At 28.1% G+C, this 12,124-nt stretch overlaps 2 protein-coding genes across 2 annotated transcripts in view; one reads left to right on the forward strand and one right to left on the reverse strand.

The window, feature by feature from the left end:
• Window positions 1-12,124, reverse strand: part of LOC113384494 (UPF0669 protein C6orf120 homolog) — a 140,557-nt gene that overhangs the window by 45,285 nt on the left and 83,148 nt on the right. The gene's annotated exons all lie outside the window — the stretch shown is intronic.
• Window positions 1-12,124, forward strand: part of LOC113384496 (leucine-rich repeat-containing protein 20-like) — a 31,544-nt gene that overhangs the window by 12,232 nt on the left and 7,188 nt on the right. The gene's annotated exons all lie outside the window — the stretch shown is intronic.

A 12,124-nucleotide genomic window follows, 5' to 3' on the forward strand; every position in this document is an offset into this window, starting at 1 on the left:
AATCGTCTGAATTTTTGATAAACAAAAATATCAATTGACAAAAATATCGATGGTCTAATGCCTCCAATGATAAAAACCTCCAATCAAAAATTTTGGTAATAAAGCAAATCGGAAGTTAGAAACTTCGACTATCAAAAAAAATTAGTAGTAAAATTCAGAAATAAAACTAGTGGTGTATGGTGCTTTAATTACTGGATCTTACCGTACCAAAAAATAAATTTCTTAAAAAGGATTACATTTTTATTTTGAACTTTAAAAAAATTAGATTTTTGAGAAATTTTACATTTTTGAAAAAAATTAACTTTTTTGGAAAAAAATGTTTTTTTTATTTTAAAGTATTATGGAAATTTTGATCTTTTTTTCAAAGCAATCGCACTGCTTTAACTGCATAGAGATGAAATATCGAAGCGCGTAAGCGCCGCGTCGCCATCCACAGGACAAACGATGTTACGGAACCCATAGAAATAAAAACAAAATTGATATATATTATTAAAATCTCCATAAAATATCTGATAATTGATTTGCATTATTCCAATGATCATTTTTGATCGCCAAATGGCATTTTTTAACTTTTTTACTAGATCTCCAATACCGCTAAAACTGCCTTCCTAAAAATTTAATCAATTTTTCATCTTGTCAATACAAGTAAAATTTTTTCTGAATTATTAAAATCGAACACTCCGTTCTTTTAAAAACTGAGTTACCGTTTTTGGCACCTTTTGCCCCGTATCTTCAGACCTGCCTTTGCCAAAAACTAATCAGCACGTCTCCTAATCAATACGAATCGAATGATTTTTGAAATATTCAATTCGGTTTATTGGTGTTCCCGAAATCGTCGACGAAAATTTGTATCCGCACACACACACGCACACACAAACAAATACATACACACATACATACATACATACACACACAAACATACGTTTTTTTAAGGTGTGCCAAAATGTTCAGAAACTTTTGAAACGTAAAGATATATATATAAAAAAATTCATTGTTTGATTTTTTTGCGATTACTATAACTCACCCTACGGTAAGGTAATTATCGATATCAAAACACCCTTATTCATGTCAATCATTGGCAACTAAGATATATAAAACAGTATGCTTTATATTATAATTGTTTACTATATTTATTCAGTGTAGGTCACAAAAGTAAAGCTCCAAAATAGTGTTCATTATTACTTGTGCTCCAGTTTCAAATTATTTATTTTTTAAGTTTATGTAATATATAACTCTAAGATTCTAGAGATTTCTCAATATTTAAAATGACAAAGCACAATTCCTCGAACTTATTTTTGAACAGGTACGGAATTCTGGGGTAGCTTTTAAAAACATTTTTGATTGATTTCCTTAAATCCTCAGGTACAGGTAAGCACCTGACATCCACCACTCAAGAACGGCAGTGAGGTGTGAAAGAGTCCCATAGCGTCATACGAAGAAATGGAAGACGTTTTAACAATCAGACGCTGATGTGGGTCATTGCTCATATATACGAGATGGTCTTTGGGTTTTGCAGCATTTATCCGACACACACCGAAGTGGTAACATAGGGTTAATTTGGAAAAAAATATTATTCAACACACTAGTAATAGTTTAAAAAAAATCTGAATAAATGGTATAAGAACATTTTAATGTGATTTATCGAGCCTTCTAATTTTTTCTTCATTGCTCCGCTGAAGCAGTTAGTGTAAAAGCTCTAACAAGTTCAAGGATATTTTTCAGTGCAGTGTTTGTTTAACTTATTATTTTTAATAAGTAAAACAAGAACTAAGAAATTTGTGTTTTAAGATGTGTAGTTCGTTATAAAATTGTTCAAACTTTTTGGTACGTTTTTGTTGTGAATAAAAAATATCGAAGCAACTATGGGACTATTGAAGGTATTATTTATATTTTTTTACATTATTTTTTATATGCCTTGGAAGATTGAATATTTTAGTTTTAACGTGTTTTTTTATAGTTTTAATATTTGCTTCATTTTATTTTATATAAGAAAAAATGTACAAATGTAGAACCGTTAAAGGCTTCAATAACTTCAATTTGATATTATATTAGAAATTCTGATCTGCTTATTTCATATGAGATTGTTTTCAGAATGTAGTGAATTTATAATTTCTAATTAGATCAGAATTTTTTATTGCTGTTTATTCTTACAAAGTCTTTTAAAAATATTTATTTTAAATAGGATTGAAATATTTCTCAAAAATAGTTCAAGTATCTTTATCACAATGTCTTTTTGCCCAATATTTCTATCGAATTTTTATTATATGTTAAGCATTTTCCAAATTAATTACGTTATTAATAATTTCTATAATTTATTTAATCTTATATATATATATATATATATATATATATATATACATACATACTTATATGCATTTCAGGGTGGTCCTTAATATGGACATATTCGAATTTCCTTGCTCCCAAGGGCTAATGGTTCCAAATTGATAAAAAACAATTCTCTGAAAGTTTTAACTCTCAATATTGTCTTTTATTATTATTATTGTCTATTAGATAGAGCGCAATTCAATCAAAGTTTTGTATGGAAATAGCATTTGCAATAAAAATGACACAAATTTTCACTTTTAATTCATTTGTCGCAAATACCTAAAAAAATTTTGTTTCAATTTTCAAAAAAAATTTCATGCTATTTCCATACGAAGTTTGATTGAATTGCGCACTATCTAAAAGTTATTATTAAGAGCTAAAACTTTCAGAGAATTGTTTCTTATCAATTTGGAACCATTTCCTGGGAGCAAGGAAATTCGAAAATGTCCATATTAAGGACCCCCCTAATATATATATATATATATATATATATATATATATATATATATATGTTTATATGTATGTGTGTGTGAGCAAGCTCTTAAACATATCCCTAAATTGATTTTCATTTTTTTTATATATAAAAACCGTTGGGTATAGATTAACAATTTTATTATATTTGCGAACTGGAATTTCGTTGTGGTAATTTACTTCTGACTATTTCAAATTAAAAAAATATCTGGTTTAATAATTTAGGGCACAATTCATAATAAATATTCATATAAAATACGACATAACAGTTTTAATCAACATTTTATTGTCAATAAATATGTAATAATAATAAAATTTGCAATAAAAATCAGAAGTAGGAGCTTGATAGCTCTATATTATTCAATCTCAAATATATGATAGCTAATTGAAACGTGTCTGTTCAAAGAAATTTAAAAATTTACATTTATTTGTTACATGTATTATTTCTGATAAAAATTACAACTCTACAAGTTTGATAAGATTTTATTAAGGCTAACTTTTAAATTATTTATAAGCAGTTTTGGATAACTAACAAAAAAGTCTCGAAAGTTAATTTATCAGAACATTTTGGACAAATAATGTGCAGTCCAAAAATGCGTGTAAAATATATTACATTAAACTTAATATTATAATTTTTAATAAATTTGATTTATAAATTATGTTCTTATAAAAGCTTTTGCTATTTTTGAAACACACTAAAAATATTAAAAAACATTTTTATGAAATTAATAGAAAAAAAAATTAAATTTACTTAAAAAAAACATTTTTTTATTAAGGGATTATTGTGATAGTAATAATTGACATTTTATAGAGTTATAAATATTATACAAATGAAATATTTGAAGCCCGTTTCTTATTTTGAAGGAACTCTTCAGAGTGTGTATTCAACTCTTTAAACCTGATTTTAATAATAAAAAATATAATTTCAGTAGTAATATAGTTTCGGGTTGAAATGCAAAGAATGAATGAATGAAACTAGTTCCTTTTATCAATTAATTACTCAATCATTCACCAGTTTTTTTTTTGTCAAATTCAATTAAAGTTTGTACTCTCATAAATCGCTCTAAGCTTTAAAAACCAGTAGAAGTAATAAACATTGATCTTGAAATGAAAGTAAAGGAAATTTTGGAGCAACTTCGTAAAACACCATGTGATAAAAAGCAAATGATCTAGATTATTTTTTCTCATGCAACTAAAATCGATGATCTCGATGCAGAAAAACAGCATTAATATGGGAAGATTTAGTGTATAAATTTGCATGACAAGTACATAACTAATTAAATTAAGAAGGAAAAATAGCATAGCAAATGATATATTTTTTATGACTAAAACAGCTGGAACTGATTTACGGAAAAAAGTATATCATAAAAAGTTTCGAATCTCATGGTTTTCTAGTCGTGCTAAAGTTTTATTACAAAACAAGGGCCTGTTTGATTCGTTATAGCAATTAAAAAAAAGAATTATCTACGGTGTTACAACAACTTTAGTTTTGAAGGTATATACTTCAAACAAGAAGTATCATAAAGATGATAGATAACAAAAATCTTAATGTCCAAAAATATACTAATGCGAGCAAAAAACATAAGACAATCAATATACCATTTTCCAATCATTTATAAATTATTTTAATTATTTGGTCGTAGAAAATGTGCATTTAACATATAATATTTCAACAGAACTTATTCAAAACGGTTTAATTTCCAAATGAAAAATAGAACTAAATTAAATTTGTTACAAATAATGCAAAATAACTATCGTTAATTATGATTTATCCGCATGTGATCATTCTAAATTATTGAACTGCTTACAAATTATGTTTAGTCATTGATGTATATAAGATGGGCAATGAAGTCCATATGTAATGGCTTTCTATAATCTTCAAATGTGTAATTTTGCAAATAATATAAGTAGTAATATTGAAAACTCGTTGACATTGCTTAATGTCGTGCTTTCAGATAGAAATTGTAAGTCTAAAAGACCAGTAACTTTTTATAAAAATGTAAATAATAAATTTAAATTTTCCTTATATCTTTATTTACTGCAAAAGACCCAAAAGTTTAAAAGACAAGTTTTGTACCATAATACAATAAAAAGTATTTGGTTTTGATTTCTTACATTTTCGATCCTGATTTACAGAAATACCGCACGAATAATTGGATCTTACATAAAAATAGGATATATAATAAAAAAAAATCAATGTAAGTCGACACTTTTGAAAAATTTGTAAATTAAATTTATAATGAATATTGATAACATTGTATAATAACTATATTTAATTTTTCTGAATATTTTTATATTAACCATGTAGAGTGCAATAGCAGCTAAAAATGTCTCACATTTTAAATCTTTAAATTATTTAGATATTATTACATAAAAACCGTCAGAATTTATTAGAAAACTTAATTACCAATCTCACAAATTTAATTAAAAACATTAAAAATCCATATTTATTATGATAAACAATCAAGTACATGCTGTGCGTTTTCATCCAAATAACCATAAACCAGAATCAAATATTAAATTAATTATCGTACATTTATACGTATCTAAACAATTTCATGTCAATTGAGATATACAACTCAAACACTTTTAAATATAACTGTGATTTAAAAAAAACGACCGAGACAAAATCCATATAGTTTTTATTTCAAATTCACTTCACACGAAAGATAATGATCCAGTTTTTTTTTCATTCATTCAAGTTCAATTAATCAGAGCTTTATTGCTCGAAGAAAGTTGGTGTATACTACTGGTAAGGAAAAATTAGTATCAAAAATTTCAAGTAATCAATAATATCACTATTGCTAACTTATTTATTATGTTAATGATATCGGTAAATTATATAGTTATAAAAAATTTATAAATCATTCTTATCAAAAACAAACGATATCAATCACGATTATGAAATATTTAAGGAAATGTAATTTCAATATAGAAGAAGGCTGGTGTATGTCTGGGAAGCCCAGACATGGAATTCCATCGTGATTTTAAATTAATTCAAACATCATTTAAATAACTAAGATGCGCAATATTGGAAACATATGTCTGGATGTATGATCGTAAACTGAAAGCGAAAATGCTAGGTATGTACGAAATATTAAAATGGAATGAACGTAAAGTATACCATAATAATGTTTATGCAAATGCATAGGAATATAATATAGCTGTTATATTTTTCCATTTATTTATCAACTATTATATACTTGTTAAATAATATTAGTAAATAAGGTTGGCAGAGCATAAAATTTTGAACTGATAAGGCGACTTTCGCGTAAATATTATTTTATATGAACTGATATTATTTTATATGAACATAAATGTGCCAAAGCTCAAAACTACTTTTTAACTTCCCGTAGGGCAAGTTATAGTAATCGCAAAAAAAACAACTGAACATTTTGGCATACCTTAGAAAAAATGGATGTATGTGTGTGTGTGTGTGTATGTATGTATGTATGTATGTACGTGTGTGTATGTATGTGCGGATACAAATTTTCGTCGACGATTTCGGGAACACGGATCAACCGATTTCAATAATTCAAAAAAAATTCGATTTGTATTGATAAGGAGACGTGCTGATTAGTTTTTGGCGAAGGCAGGTCTAGCCGTTCCGAAGATACGGGGCAAAAAGTGCCAAAAACGATACCTCCGTTTTTAAGAGAAAGGAGCGTCCGATTTGAATAATTAAAAAAACATTTTATTTGTATTGACAAGATGAAGAATCGATACAATTTTCATGAAGGTAGGTCCAGCAGTTTCGGAGATATAGAGGGAAAAAAAAATGAGCCATTTGGCGGTCAAAAATGATCATTAGACATATGCACATCAAATTATCAGATATTTTATAGAGATTTTAACAATAAGTATACATTTTGTTAACATTCCTATGGGTTCCGTACCAATGCTTACGCGTTAGACAGCGACGCCGCGCTTACGCGCTTTATATTTTGTCCTTATGCAGTTAAAGCAGTACGATTGCTTTGAAAAAAAAGTTCAGATCTTCCACAATATGTCAAAATAAAGAAATTTTTTTTTTTTTAAAAAAAAACTTTTTTTTAATTTTTTTTTTTTTTTTTAATTTTTTTTTTTTAATTTTTTTTTTTCAAAAAAAACTAATTTTTTGTCCAATTTATAGTTTCTCAAAAATCTTATTTTTTCAAAGTAATTTTTTTTCAAAAATGTTAATCGTTTTTAAAAAAATAAAAATATTTGGTACGGGAAGTTCCAGCAATTTGCCTTAAGGCACGATACCCTAATTGCCTTAAGACAGAATTCCACTTACAGCTAGTTCCATCCCGGTTTAATATTCTTCGCGTTTTATACTACTAGCAATGAACGTGCAAGTGGTATTAAAACATCTCATTGTTTGATACTTTTCTTCACCTCTTATGTTACCTGCCATTAACGGTTTAGAATTACTTATCAGGTTTCTGATGCCAGATTTCAGTACTAATTTAAAAAAATGAATAGTTCTGAATGTTATACATATATTATCTTTTTTGGTGTGAAGAGAGATCAAAGCTTACGGATTATGAGAGCTGTTGTGATGAATAACTTACAAACAACGCCAATTTTTTTATAAATAGCGAGCCAAACAGTGTCCCATCCCATCTCTAAGTGATAAATTTTATTTTCACAGTTACTTTAACACTGATGAATTTTTATTGATTCAGCAATGCCAGTTAAGGGCTTTTTTACTTGAAAACTTACTGAAATCTATATTTGTAATCTAAAGACTTTGTTCTTCTGCTTGACGTCAAGCAGTTCGAAGCGGGTATCGAACCCGATACTTCTGATTCATTATAAACATACTTTTAGTATTGTAGCAATGTACTACAATATGTACTAATTTATTATAATAAACTTTCCAATTGAATAAAAGTATATCAAAAATCTCCTCATTCACAAAAATAAAAAAAAATCATGACACAATGTTTTCTTATCCTCTGCTTACTTGATCGCCACATCACTCCCCGCTTATAGTGATGAATGTTTCTAAGATTATCAATTTGTGATTTTTATACCTAATAAGTGATAGAATGGTTACGTAGCAGTTTTTTTTTGTTTTACGGTTTCGTAACTGTCTTACGAAATATGTACTTAAATTACTCTCTAAAATATTTTACCAAACCAATCCATGAGATATACTTTTGTTTCGATTCTCCTGCTTGAGCATTTCTGTTTATAATGAACAAAGATAAAAATATTGAGCTATCAGATAAAAGTTTATTGAATTTGAATCAAAACGAAACTTTTACATTATGTTGTAAAATGTGGAAATTGATCCGATTTTATGGTAACTAAAACTTATTTGTTCAATGGCGAATAAATGATATTTCTCATACAATAATATTTCTATCTGTTATAGTACACCCTTTACTAAGAGGCCGAAATAGCTCAGTCAAAAGCATGCCCGACTCACACGTCAAAGTTACTCGGTTTGAGTCCTGGCACTGACATAGGATTGTCATTTGATTTATTACATTGGATTTGAGTAAAATTTAAATTGTTGGTTTGAGAAAGATTAGTATTAGAAGTTGAGAAGAAAAAGCAAGGTTATAAGAAAATGAAGAATGAAGAACCTGAAGAAGTCAGTTATAAAGAAAATTGGGTAGTATAGAGTATATAAAGATAGTATATGATATAATAACAATTGTATATGTCATGATGCAAGTTGTATATGGTATATCAAAAATAGTGTTAAATGTATAAATAAAAGTTGAATAAATGGCTAATACTGCAAGTAAGCAAAAAACGTAAGTAAAACCTTTACTAAAGTTCTAATTATTTGTATACTTCAATAAATGATTTTCTGCTGATAATAATGATTTAATTACAGCAAAAAACACAAAAAGTCTAGCAGACCAATAAATGAATATACGATAGATTTTATTTGTATTCGCTGAATACAAAGTAAAATGCACACCCCAATTTTTTTTATTCATGTGATTTGGTTAGCATGTGCAAACGGCATTTTTATTGTCATATGCGTACATTCCATTTCAACTTCATGTTTATTCACGTTGTAACGTGCTATAATTTTTTATGTCAACGCCGGAAATTCTCGAATATGGATAGATATTGTGCAAAACGCATTCATAAAATAAATTGAAATATCCTACGAATTGCCTTGAGATTTAAAAATGAAAACAATGAAATCCTCTTTCCACACACCTCTTTTCCTTTTTACTTTTAATACATTTTATCAAAGTTTATATTTGACTAATATTTATTAATTTTAAGTATATTCAGACTGGTGATTTTGTTGCCTATTTTATCATAATCAAATTTATATTTTATATCTCATACTGTGTTCAAAGTACATAGACACTAAAATATTAACCATTTCTATTGAAGAAACTTACGTGCATTTTCCGGTGACTGAAAAACTTTAATGTCTTAGGGGAAATATCGTCTGATCGGCGATTTCGTATTTTAGTCTTTGAAATTAGTTATATACTACGAACATCTAATTGTTCCTGTGACAAATCAGAAAAAGTTCTACCAGTCTCGTACCTACTACTAGATAAAATATAATGCACTAAAGAACAGACAAACTAGCTCGAAACGGCTTTGTGTGTTTTAATTTCTTAGCTGGAATTGAAATTTAAATCGGAAAAAAATTTCATATTTTATAAAAATATTTTTTTGGAAATTATTATTTTTTTTTGAAATTTTGAAAAAAAATATGCATTTCCCAAAAACTAATCGTTTCTTGACATTGTCAATACAAGCATAAAGTTATTTGAATCATTGAAATCAAATATTTGACAAGAACTAGCCACCACTTCTTCCCGTCATTATAAATTTAATTTTTGTAGAATCATCAAATCGGATGATCTTTTCTCTCAAAAACTTAATTTCTTTTTTCTGCAATCTTTGCTCCGTATCTCCAAAACCGCTGTACCTGTCTTTATTAAAAACTAATCAGCACGTCTCCTTATCATCAATAGGAATCGAATGTTTTTTTAATTTCCTTAAGGTAAGTTATAGTGATCGCAAAAAAAAAAAAATGAAAATTTTTGATATCTTTGCGTTTCGAAGATTAACATTTTGGAATTGTTTTTGTGTGTATTGTATGTTTGGATGCAATTATTCGCCCAAAAAATTAAGAGGGGTGTGCTAATTAGTTTTTGGCAAAGGCAGGTCCAACCGTTTCGATGGAACGGAGCGTTCGATTTAAATGATTTAAAAAACATTCTAATTGTATTGTCGAAATTGAGAGAACGGAGCGTCCGATTTAAATGATTAAAAAAATTCTAATTGTCTTGTCAAAATGAAGAACTGAATAAATTTTTAGGAAGGTACAGCTGTTTCGGAGATCCGATAAAAAAAGAAAAAAAAACTCATTTTGCGGGTAAAAAATGATTATTAAACATATGCACAATAAATTATCAGATATTTTATAGAGATTTCAATAATAAGTACAAATTTTGTTCACATTTCTATGAATTTTAATTTAAATTTAGATAGTTTTAACCCTTTCCACTGACGGCACTGTAATTATATAATGTAATAATATGAACGTATTGCTTCTGCAATTCGCGAGTGAAAAGGGTTAAAATTTATATCAATAAATTTTTGAGGCCTTGACACTCAAATTATTCTAAACATATCTGTTTTTTTTAAATTGCACCACTATTTGTAGATTGTAGCACTATAATATTATAGATGTTCGCTTAGATCTTGAACTTACATCATACAAAGTTTGATTAAAAAAAATCATCAATTGATTACAAAGAAACGATGAAATTTCAATATGTATTATATACAGCAATAAAATATTTGTTCATTACTATTTATTATGTTAATCATATATATTACTAAACTCGTGAGAAATTAAAGAAAATTAGTACAAATATTTGTTATAAATATGTACAGAGTTATATTGTTCGTTTATCAAATCACGAAGAAGAACATTTTTGCACCATTACAATTTATTATATCTGGAACTGGAATCATTTTGCATGACCGCCAGATTTTCTAGTATATGTATATGGATACAACGAATTATAAAATATATTATTATATATGTTATGAATTTTGCAAGTGTCTCTGCGCATTGCATTGCGATAGACAGATAGAGGACTCTACGTGAGTAGAATATTGACCAATATGAAACAATAAAAGGATTCTCAAAATCTGAACAGTTTCATACCACTATTTTCTCATCCCACTTCATACCAAAGATCATATTGCATCAACTGCAATCGCTGCAGATTAATAGTAAAACTGAAATCATCATTTAAACATAAGAGTTTTTGCTAAATTCTAGTGAAATTAGCTAAATGAGATTTTGAAAGAATGAAAAACTGTACAATTCATATCAATTAGCAGGGGGGTCTGGGTACGGTTGTACTAGGGTACTCATATCAGCTAAACTGTATACTTTGAGATAGGGTCCAAAGGGTCATTAACATGATCTATAAACCGCATTGCTTTTAAAGAGTCAAAAGAAAGTTTTTTCCATCCGATTTCTTCTAATAATAACTGTTATTTGTATGTAGATGGAAATCACCACGTTTGTTTTTTTGCTATAAGTTGAACATAAGTAGTTATTTAGCAATTAGTTTTTGTGTAGATAATTTAGCTCAGTCAAAAGCGTGCGCTAGATACGGTTGTGACATGTAATTATAGTCTTTTCGGGTAAAGATTTAACAGATAAAAAAAATTTAACTTAAATAATATAAAATATGAAAGAGAAAGGTAAAAGAAAATTCAATACAAAAAAAAAATACAAATAATTTAAAAAGATTTCTTAGATTGCCACTTTCAACTAGTTTTCTTAGTTTTTATCCATTTGCTAGTTTAGTTCATTATTTTTCCCCATAATAACACGACTTTCTAACCAACTGAGCTAATAGGCCTTAAAATGTAAACTGATCGACACGACGTTACAAACTGAGCTAATGAGCCTCGACGAATGCTTCACATGAGCAATTGATCGACACGGCCTTACAAACAATGAACTCTTGCAATTATTTACGCTTACAATAAAATTTGTGGCCCATGAGGGGACCTTCGCGTTATTAGCACGACGCTCTAACCAGCTGAGCTAATGGGCCTCGACGAATGCTTCACATGAGCAATTGATCAACGCGGCCTTACAAACAATAAACTCTTACAATTATTTACGTTTACAATAAATTTGTGGCCCATGAGGGGATCAAACCCGCGACCTTCGCGTTATTAACCACGACGCTCTAACCAACTGAGCTAAGGCCTTAACGAATGCTTCACATGAGCAATTGATCGACACGACCTTACAAACAATGAACTCTTCAAATTATTTACGCTTGAAGTAAAATTTGTAGGCCATGAGGGGATCGAA

This window comes from Ctenocephalides felis, unplaced genomic scaffold, assembly GCF_003426905.1.
Source record: "Ctenocephalides felis isolate EL2017-DRISC unplaced genomic scaffold, ASM342690v1 CF-g0.4_SCAFFOLD_03571, whole genome shotgun sequence".
Lineage (NCBI taxonomy): Eukaryota > Metazoa > Arthropoda > Insecta > Siphonaptera > Pulicidae > Ctenocephalides > Ctenocephalides felis.